The 10,134-nt window shown below is 35.7% G+C and overlaps 1 pseudogene; it reads right to left on the bottom strand.

The window, feature by feature from the left end:
• Window positions 1-2,134: 2,134 nt before the first annotated feature.
• On the bottom strand, window positions 2,135-9,703 carry LOC149558615 (DEAD-box ATP-dependent RNA helicase 53-like; annotated as a pseudogene).
• Window positions 9,704-10,134: the final 431 nt, after the last annotated feature.

The following is a 10,134-nucleotide window of genomic DNA, read 5'->3' as shown; positions in this document are numbered from 1 at the left end:
AGATATTGCTTCAATGTTAGTAATCTACTAGCATTATTAATTTCAAAAGTATTCTTAATTGTGGAAAACATCTCAAAAGCTGTCTTAAGACTTAATATAGAGGATAGAATGTGATCCTTCACAAAATCTATGATAATTTTCATGGCTTTATTTTGCCTTTTCCATGTTTTGTCTGGATCATATTTTAGTGTTGGTTTATTTGACTCTATATATTCTTCTAATTCCATCTCTCATAAAATAATCATTACTCAAATCTTCCATGAAGCAAAGTTTGAAGCCCCTTCAAATCTGTCTTCTAACCTTATGTGATTCACCAATTTGAATTGAAGATTTTTAAAATCTCATATAATTATGAGATTGACTTCTCTATCAGTATGACTCTGATACCATGTAAAAGATTATAGAATCTCTGATAGATATATGCTGATATCTTCCTTTATTCTTCTGGTTAGTAATGGCAAGATACTGATATAGAATTATCAGTATAATAAATGAGCTACTGAATCTGATTTAGATTACAGTTCTAAAACAAGGATGATCTTTCATATATATACTTGTGATTCCAAGTATATGTTATTTTATTTCCTGATATCAAACTGAACTATATATGTACAGACTCTATTATATTCTGTTATATTAAGAATAGTATTTGTATCGCTGGTGGAGAATAGAGGATTATGTGTATTGTGATTATTCAAACATCCAGCGATCGGTAATATATATATAAAGGTAGAGAGTCATGTTCCTATAGGGACATGACACAACGTGGCCTTTAGGGTCGGGCCCATGAACTTATGATAGAATGCCGATGGTTTGATAAATGGATATGAAACATGATCGTTTGCAACCTAATATTTCAATGTTAAGTACATGACAATTAGTAGTAAATACATAACAGTAATTAACTATATGTATGTGTTGAAATCACAGATTTATAGACTTAAAATATTGTGTACTTCACTTCTACTGAAGCTACACTTTAACACACTGCTCCTCTCCATCTATACAGATATGTTTGAATTTTGACCGCATGATCTATGATAGAGCTCCATCATGTTCAGCAAGTGCATTTTCTTTTCCTGCTTAAAAATAAGGCCGGGACGTAAAAGGTTCCGTCAATGTGCCTTTCTGGTTGTTTTTTGTTCATAATCTCTGAATTCCAGCCATTGCTAGTTATACCTTTAGAACAAAAATTATTTCTCAAATATGCTAATGACATTGATTGCTCAATATTCCAGTCACTTTCCTCTGGATATTGTAAAGTTGGCTCATCAAATTCTGCCCCCTAATTTCAAAGAACTCTCACATATCCATCTCTTTATCTTGCAGTTCCAATGGTTCTTTCATTTCCTCCAATAACCTCTTGTCTAACTAAAAGTGACCAATAAATGGAGTCCTTATCAGGCACTCTTCCCAATTCTTTTGGTGTTCTCATAGAAATCTCCTAACAGCTATGTAGTCTTTCTATTTTTCTGTTTAAAGTACCTATAGAAGCCCCCCAAAATTAGCACTTAGGCATGCTGTTGCATATGGTTCTCTCTATGCTTGACTGTGACTTTATCTCTTTTGTGTTGGTTTTTTGCGTCTCTTTGGACTGCTGAAATGATTCATGATTATTGCTATGACCCTTCTTTGGACTACTGTATTATTGGCATATGATGCCCCTTTGACTGTCATCAACCATTGTACATCACTGTAGTCCCAAAAGTTTTCATGACATCAACCCCATATTGCTTTCTAGCTTGTATACATTCGCTTAAGGCCAATGCATTTTGATATTCTTGATCACCGGCCCATGTTCATAAATGTTAAATTTGAACCAGAAGAGCAAAGAAATAAATTGAATACCAAAAAATCTATCCTGGGAAAAAACCCTCCTCATGGAGGGAAACAACCCAGCCCACACAAAAGTAAATCCTTTATTTTGATTCTTAAGGTTTATGACAAACACTAGCTCATGACAGAAACTCCTAATAACTCACAGCAGAGTTCACAATAAAATGCCTTCTAAAAGCAAACCATGATACTCAAACCACAGAGTATATAAAATAAAATAATAATATATGCTAAAGCATGCACAATACATAGACAGTGCTGAAGATACATCTCAGCAAATGTCTATGAAAAACCTTGCTTATTTTCCAGAATCGAGAGCTGATTTCTGTAACAAACCTGAGAGTTCATACTCCTACAGCAGCAATAATAATCAAGTCAAGAAAAAGTATATCGCCCAAAATCAATACTGCTTCAGTAATAAGAAAAGCCGACTGTATTCTTAATGAGGTGGAAATAGGAAGACTGCCATGCCACCAAAGATAAATAAAAATATGCTGGGAATATAGGACTTGTGGACAAGCTGGAACATGAAACTCAGGACCAGATTGAGATGTAGAGCTCATGAACAAAAAATTCTGAATAAGAATGTGAGGACATAGCATCGCACAGTAGGAAAACGTAGCACAAATACTGATAAAGGTAGACATGATAACGAGAAGGATGAGCTCTTAACAGAGAGAAGCGATAAAATTAATTTATGAATCTGTGATCTTCAATAGTGGTAAGATCTCTATTGAGCTAACTTTTGAAATTCAACAATAAATGATGATTACTTTATTGTTTTATTCTATTTTGTGTGATTGTTATCATGCTTTGCCAAGATCTTCTGGAATGATTCTATGAACACCCTCTATTGTCTTCACAATCTTTTATAAGGATTGCTTCTTTGTTTCTCTCATATTATTGGCATATACCTCTGCTATATTTGTAAACATTTTCTATGATGAATATCATCACAGAGTGCAACATTTATGCTCAGATTGCTCCACCCACTATATTGTATCGTAAGAATAGAAGACTTTCCTTGGACAACTCTAAGATCCCTGCATTCCTCAACTACAAGACTGCTTTTCAGCCTCTTATTGCTCATGTAGCTGCTCCATTTATGTTTATGTTTAAATTGATTTGAGTCAAATGGTAATAGAAAGGTTTTCTTTGAGTCCTTTCTGACTAACGTCTGATTGTGTGATAACCAAATTGCTTTGTTAACAGAAAGGATCCATGAGGATATTCATTTTCTTAGCGCAATTATTGATTGATTAGCAAGCTAGGCTCAAACCGTTGTGGGAGTTAAATTTGCATCCACTTGCTAATCAGAGGCACTTGTTTCTACACATGAAGCAAACCAGTTAGAAATAGATCTGTATTTTGATTTTGAAGTATGAATTTATGCATGCAATATATCTATGAAGGCTTGGTCATTGCTAGATCCAATGGATCTAACCCCTTCCCTTTTACACTTTTCAGAACTCATGGCAGCAAGAATACAAGATAGCAGGAGCACCACTATTGAAGCCAACCAAACATCAGCCAGTCATTGCCCCCTATTTTTCGTTTATGCTTTTTCCTTTACACATGTATGTATATTTTAAATTCAAGATAATGAATTCATTTCTAACTAGTTTCACGACTTGTGTGGGGCATTTGAACAATATCTTGATGAATAAATTATTACATTTTCATAAAAGACTTGCAAAGTATTACTTCTATTTTTTTGATATTTTCCTCATTAAATATAATAATTGATTCCTTAAGTAAATTCAAAGTTATTGCACTTGATACTAGATGCACATGATGTAGAAATATACCTTTTGATTTGGCATGACTATGAATCTACCTGAATTGAGTAGAGTGTGAAATTTATGCAACAATACATTAATTCATACATTTCCAATGAACATGAGCAATGATAAGGTTGCAACTTTAAAGAGCATGGAGGGTTATTTGGTCATAATCCCATCATCCGTCAAGAAAATGTAGACAAGCTATTCGTCATAGTCTTTGTCTCTAGGAAACACAAAAGACAATTTGTGGAATTGGTCCAATTATGACACAAGATGTAATTGTGGGTGTGATTAATAACAGAGTATAGCTTGAGAAGCAAACTTTAGTGATATGGAATTGGGCCATGTTCCTGTAAAATGGATGGGCATATGTCAAAGTAGGGAGAAGTTCAATATCTCTCATTGTAACAAGAAAATCATTGGAGCTCGCTATTTTTCAAATGTTATAAAAATGAGTGCGATGAACTTCTTGAGAGCACAATAAAATTAGCAAGAGACACTAACAGTCATAGAATGCTCTGTGCTTCGATTGTTGCGGGGCCAAAAGTGAAAGGAGTGAGTTGTAATGGCCCTGGCAATAGAACAATTATAGGGATGACTCCTCATGCCAGATTGGCCATATATAATTTCCACATTGATTTTTGAAATGAAAATTCATGGTTTCAAAGATTACATAGTTATGGACTTCTTTTAAACAATGCAAAAGGGAATCTTTGTTTTGATTCTAGCAAGCAATCATGGACCTAAATACTATATCATTTTTAACATGACACCTTGGGCAATGACAGTTGGAGCCAATAGTATGGACAAATGGATTCCAATCTCTATCACACTAGGAAATCGTGAGATCTATGAAGGTTCTTCTCTTTCTCAAGATGCTCAAAAAATGCTTGAACAATTGTGTCTAGTCTATGCACCTCACATCTGAACCACCAAAATATGTTCCTTGGGTCTCCATTATAGCATGGTCAAAGATTGAATTGTATTGTGTGTTCTAGGAAGACTATTGTTTTCAATGGATCCAATGACTATGTTTCAATGCTAGTGAAATAACTTGGTAGAGCTAGAAGCATCGTCTCTAGTCGCCATCATATGGGGTTGTAAGATGTTGTACAAGATTATGGTTTGCCTTCTATTAGCATCAATTTTATAATTGGATAGAGGATATTAAATTACATAAAGAGTAATAGCTAGTCTACCGCCAGCTCCACCAAGTTCTTTCACTAGCATTGAAACATAGTCATCGGATCCATTGAAAATAATAGTCTTCTTAGAATACACAATACAATTTGATTTTTGATCATGCTATAATGGAGACTTGAGGATCATCTTTTAGTGCTTCAAATGTGAGCTACATACACCAAAGACAATTGTTCAAGCATTCATTGGGAACTTGAGAAAAAGAAGAACCTTCATAGATCTGATAAATGTCTAGTGTAACAAAGACCAAAAATTGTTTTTCCATGCCGCTACCTCCAACTATCATTCCCTAATGTGTCATGTCTAAGATGATATAGTATTTAGGTCTATGGTTGGTTGTTGAAAGAAAAACAAAAAAACTCTTTTGCATCACTTTAAAGGCACCCACGACTATGTAATCCTTCAAACCCTAAATTTACAATGTGATAATCAACATAGAAACTACATCCTGACCATGTGAAGCGATTATTCGCATTACAATAAATATGTCTAAATTGATGATATAACAATCTTAGACAACCTCATATATGATCAATTTGACATTAGGAGCCATCTTTATGATCATTTTGTTGTCAATGTTATTAAAACTCACTCATTCCAATTTCAACCTTAAAACAATCGAAGCAAAGAGTATTTTGTGTTTGTATGTGTTTTTTATTGATTTTATTATTCTTAAGAAGATCACCACACTCATTTTTAGAGCCTCAAAAAAATAGTGAGCTACAATAGTTTTCTTGTTGCAATGAAAGGTGTTGAACAACTCCTCTCTTTCACATAAGCCCTTAATTTTGCAGACACGTATCTCAATTCTTTATCACTAAAGCTCTAGGTCTTAGACCATAATTTGCTATCAATCACACTCACAATTACATCTTTGTCATAGTTGCACTGATGTCACAAATTATCATATGTATAAGCCGTCATCATCTGAGTTCAAACTTGAAGCTTCCTCAGTGACGAGATAGGTACACCAGTGCTCGTAAAGTGAAAAATACAGAGGCTTCATGGACTCACTCATGTGGAAAATATATGATTTCCTTCTCTGCTCAGTCAAAATTGTGGTTATGGTTAATGCAAGAAAAGTGATAGAGAAAGCAAGGGAAAAGTAATACAAAATACAAAGAAAAGTAAAAAAATTAGTTAGTCAAATATGGCACCTTTGGTGGAGCGCTTGGGGTTGCTCTTGTCGGCATGCTTCCTCTTTGCCTGAGTTCTGGGCCCACTTGGGTAGTGCTCCCTCCAAGTCTTCTTCTCTCCATGCTGCTTGGATTGCTGGCCCATCTTTCATGCTTTGGCATATTTGGTTGGAGAGGAATCGTCGCATATTCCAAGATGTTCGGCTTGGTGTTTTGCATCTTTGGTGGAAAATATCACATTCTCTCCAGGAAACTATTCTTGTGAAGTGTGAGCTTGATGGGGGTATGGATCCGGTTGATCTTGCCATCTGTAATCGCCTCAATTTTCATCTGCAGGATGGGGTTACGGCTCATAGGTTTCCTTCTATGTCCAGGCAGCTTCACCATCAGAGGAAGGGTCGGGTTAACCGGGATGGGCACTGGACTCCTCCTCCCTATGGAGTTCTGAAAATTAACACTGATGGTTCTTCCCGTGGGAATCCTGGTCCGGCTGGTATTGGCGGAGTGGCTCGTTGTAGTTCTGGGGATGTTAAATTTTTCTTCTCAGTTCATAAGGGTGATTATACTAACAATCTCATGGAAGCTCAGGCTATTTTATATGCTGTGGAACAGTGTTTCTTGTGGGGATGGACTAAGATTATTTGTGAGTCTGATTCCCAGGTGGTGGTGAACATGCTTTCTTCGCAAAGAGCTTGAGGATGTTAGTTGGCAGCTGGTCACTGTTGTTAAGCAGATTCTTTTCTTCTCTTCCTCTTTTCAGTTCATTAGGTTCATGTATATTCCTCGAGAATGGAATAGAACTGCTGATTGTTTAGCCAAATGGGCTTCTAGTCATGATCCGGGTTGGAATATTAGGGATAGGGGGCAACTGTCCTTTGAGATGGTGCAAGAATTTGATGATCTTGTTGCTCAGGATCGAGCTCCTTGTTGAGCTCTCCTTGTTGTATTCCTTTCTGTCTTAATAAATTTTTACCCCTCTTTTTGCAAAAAAAATTAGTTAGTCAAAACCTTAATTAATAGATCAAATACACACATGAATATAAACTGCTTAGAAACTTAACCTAAACCAAAAGGACTAGAAATTATAATTTCTTGCAGAGGTAAAGAAAATACTTCTTTACACTTGCAACCTACAACTTGTTCAAGACTCATCATTGCCATAGTTTTTTGCTCAAAATATATAAGAATAGCAATGCCCTTTTTACCAGCAGCCTAGATTTATGAAGAAAAATTAATGAAGAATTTGGTAAGTTCATAGTGAATAATCTAAAAACACATAAATTAATTTTATAGTCATATATATTACAAAAAACATCAATAACATTTTATGAAAGATATAAACTATAAACTAATACTTAGAAGACTTCTTTTATCAAATTTTATTAATCTAAACATCCACATATCAATAGTGATGTCATATAAACATGATACATAGCATGATTAATAAATGCAAGTAGGTAGAATCCTTGTAAGTTAAAAACCTTGAAAGGAATCCTTCCCTTAATAAAAAATAATCATTCCATTAAGCATGATAGTAAAAAAATTGGAGCAAATGTTGATAAGCAAAGTGTATCTAACAATTAGACAAATGATATGCAAAACATAACTATAATAGATCACATTAGGTACATCAAGCCCATGTGCAGCCACATCAGTAGCTATCAAAATATTAAAACACCCTTCATGAAAACCAATGAGAGTCCTCTCTCATTTACTCTTAGAAATATCTCGTATAATGCCTAACATCCAAGAACTTAGCTCATTGATGTTGAAAGATAGTCTGCATCTTGTTTGGTTAGAGTTAAAACAATACATTTTCCACCTTGGGAATGTTTCTAAAACATACACAACAAATCAAGAACGTATTCATGTCATATTTAATAAAAATTAAACTTAAGGAATGTTCAACATACAAGGGAAAACCAACAACTAACAAAATTAACTATATTCTAAAAAAAATTGTACAATCAGAATGCAATGAAATTAACATCAAAATGCCAATATGATCTTTATGTTTAATGATATTTCATAACTTCACTATTCAAATCAAAAAATTGAATGAAATCTACACACTAAGAAAACAATCTTTTATAAAATTCTGCAATGAGTTAAATAGCGTGTGTTTACCTTATTGCAATTTTTCTCAAATGGGTCTTTTTCAAAACCATAAAAAGCATATTGCCTCAAACCCCAAATTGTATAATGTAATGTATATTAACCAACCAGAAAAGACCACAAACTTCTAGTATTCTACTATAGCAATCATAATTACAATGTCTACATATTCCAAATCAAAAAAAGTGATGCTTAGGGATAAGTAATGTTTATTAAACATCTTTGAAATGAGTTATTCATAATTAAGCAAGCATCATTTGGTATTTAGATTAGTCACTACATATAATCTCAATTAGTTTCTCATGATAAGTCACACATGAGTATTGTATTACAAGTTTCACCATCCCATGGGTGAATTTATAAGCAACAAGCAAGGCCAAAAAACTTTGATTATTAATGCATGAAAAAATTATTAATTGAAATCCAAAACACACACACACACGCATGTGCACATGCACATGCACACGCCCCCACACACACACCCACACACATGTGTGCATGCACAAATGCACACCCCCTGCCCCCCCACACATATGTGCACACACACACACACACATGCACACTCACATGCATGCGCGCACACACACACACACACGCACGTGCGCACACACAAGTGCGCGCACACACACACACACATGCACACACACATGCACACTCACACACAAGCGCATGCACACACATGTGCATACACACACACACATGCACACAGACACACACACACACGTGCACACACACACACACACCCACACACGTGCACATGCACACACACGCACACTCACACACACGTGCACGCACACACACACATGCACACACACACACACACACACACACTCACACACACACATGCACGCACACACACATGCACATGCACACACACACACATGCACATGCACGCACACACACACACACACACACACACACACGCACACACACACATGCACATGCACATGCATGCACACACACACACACACACACACACACACACACACGCACACACACACATGCAAGCACACGCATGCAGGCACGCACGTGCACACACACACACCCAAACACGCATGCACACACATGCACCCACACATGTACGCGCACACACCCTCACACACACATGCACGAACGTACACCCACACACACACCCGCACATACACACACACATGCACATGCACACATATGCACACATGCATGCATGCATGCAGACACATGCACCCACAAATACACATACACACCCGGACACACACATGTACACACGTGCACACATGCACACACACCCGCGCACACACACACACACACACACACACACACACACACGCACACACACACACACACACACATACACTTACTTCCAAATTACTTATTTTGATAATAGTAACAAAATTATCAAGTCCTCAATCAAAGCGAACAATTCACAATACCTATAATGTGCAAGAAAAAGAAATAAAAAATAGATACATTCGATGCTAATCAATTTCATAAAAACAAAATGAACTCAAATGCTATAAAAAATTAAGCACCGTACAGCTATTAATGGACAAGAATTTATCATTTTCCATAAGTACATGCCACACAAGAATAGAGAATAATTCCTTCAACCAACTTCTAAGGAAAGTCACCTTCTTGTATTTGAACACTTTGCATAAAATATCTACTCTTTTCACAAAATCAATTCTTACAAAATAATGTGATGTCTGCAAATACAAAATAGTTGAGATTAAACAGCTTATGAATGTACTAGTTTAGAAAAAAGAATCACTTTTGACAAGGTTCATGCATGCTCAACTAAAAAATAAAACCACCATGAAGCTATGGTTTTTAATCACAAAATATAACTAGTTTAGAATTGAGAAGATCTACAAGTAGTGGATTTATTAAATATTTCCTTAGATAGGTAGAAAACAACATCCTTCGTCACAATTGGGGCAATCTATGCATAATCACCTTGAAATGCTAGTAAAAGCCAGTAGCAAGCATCTTATTGGCCTCATCCAGTAGAATAAATTTATCATCCAACAAAGTTAAAAAAATCCTTGATTCATTAAATCAATAATGTGATAAGGAATTCCAACGGC

Source organism: Cupressus sempervirens, chromosome 5 (assembly GCF_028749045.1).
Source record: "Cupressus sempervirens isolate cs-2001-9-10 chromosome 5, ASM2874904v1, whole genome shotgun sequence".
NCBI classification, from domain to species: Eukaryota; Viridiplantae; Streptophyta; class Pinopsida; order Cupressales; family Cupressaceae; genus Cupressus; species Cupressus sempervirens.
The sequence above is the reverse complement of the archived record's forward strand: the minus strand, read 5'-3'. Positions and strand labels throughout refer to the sequence as shown.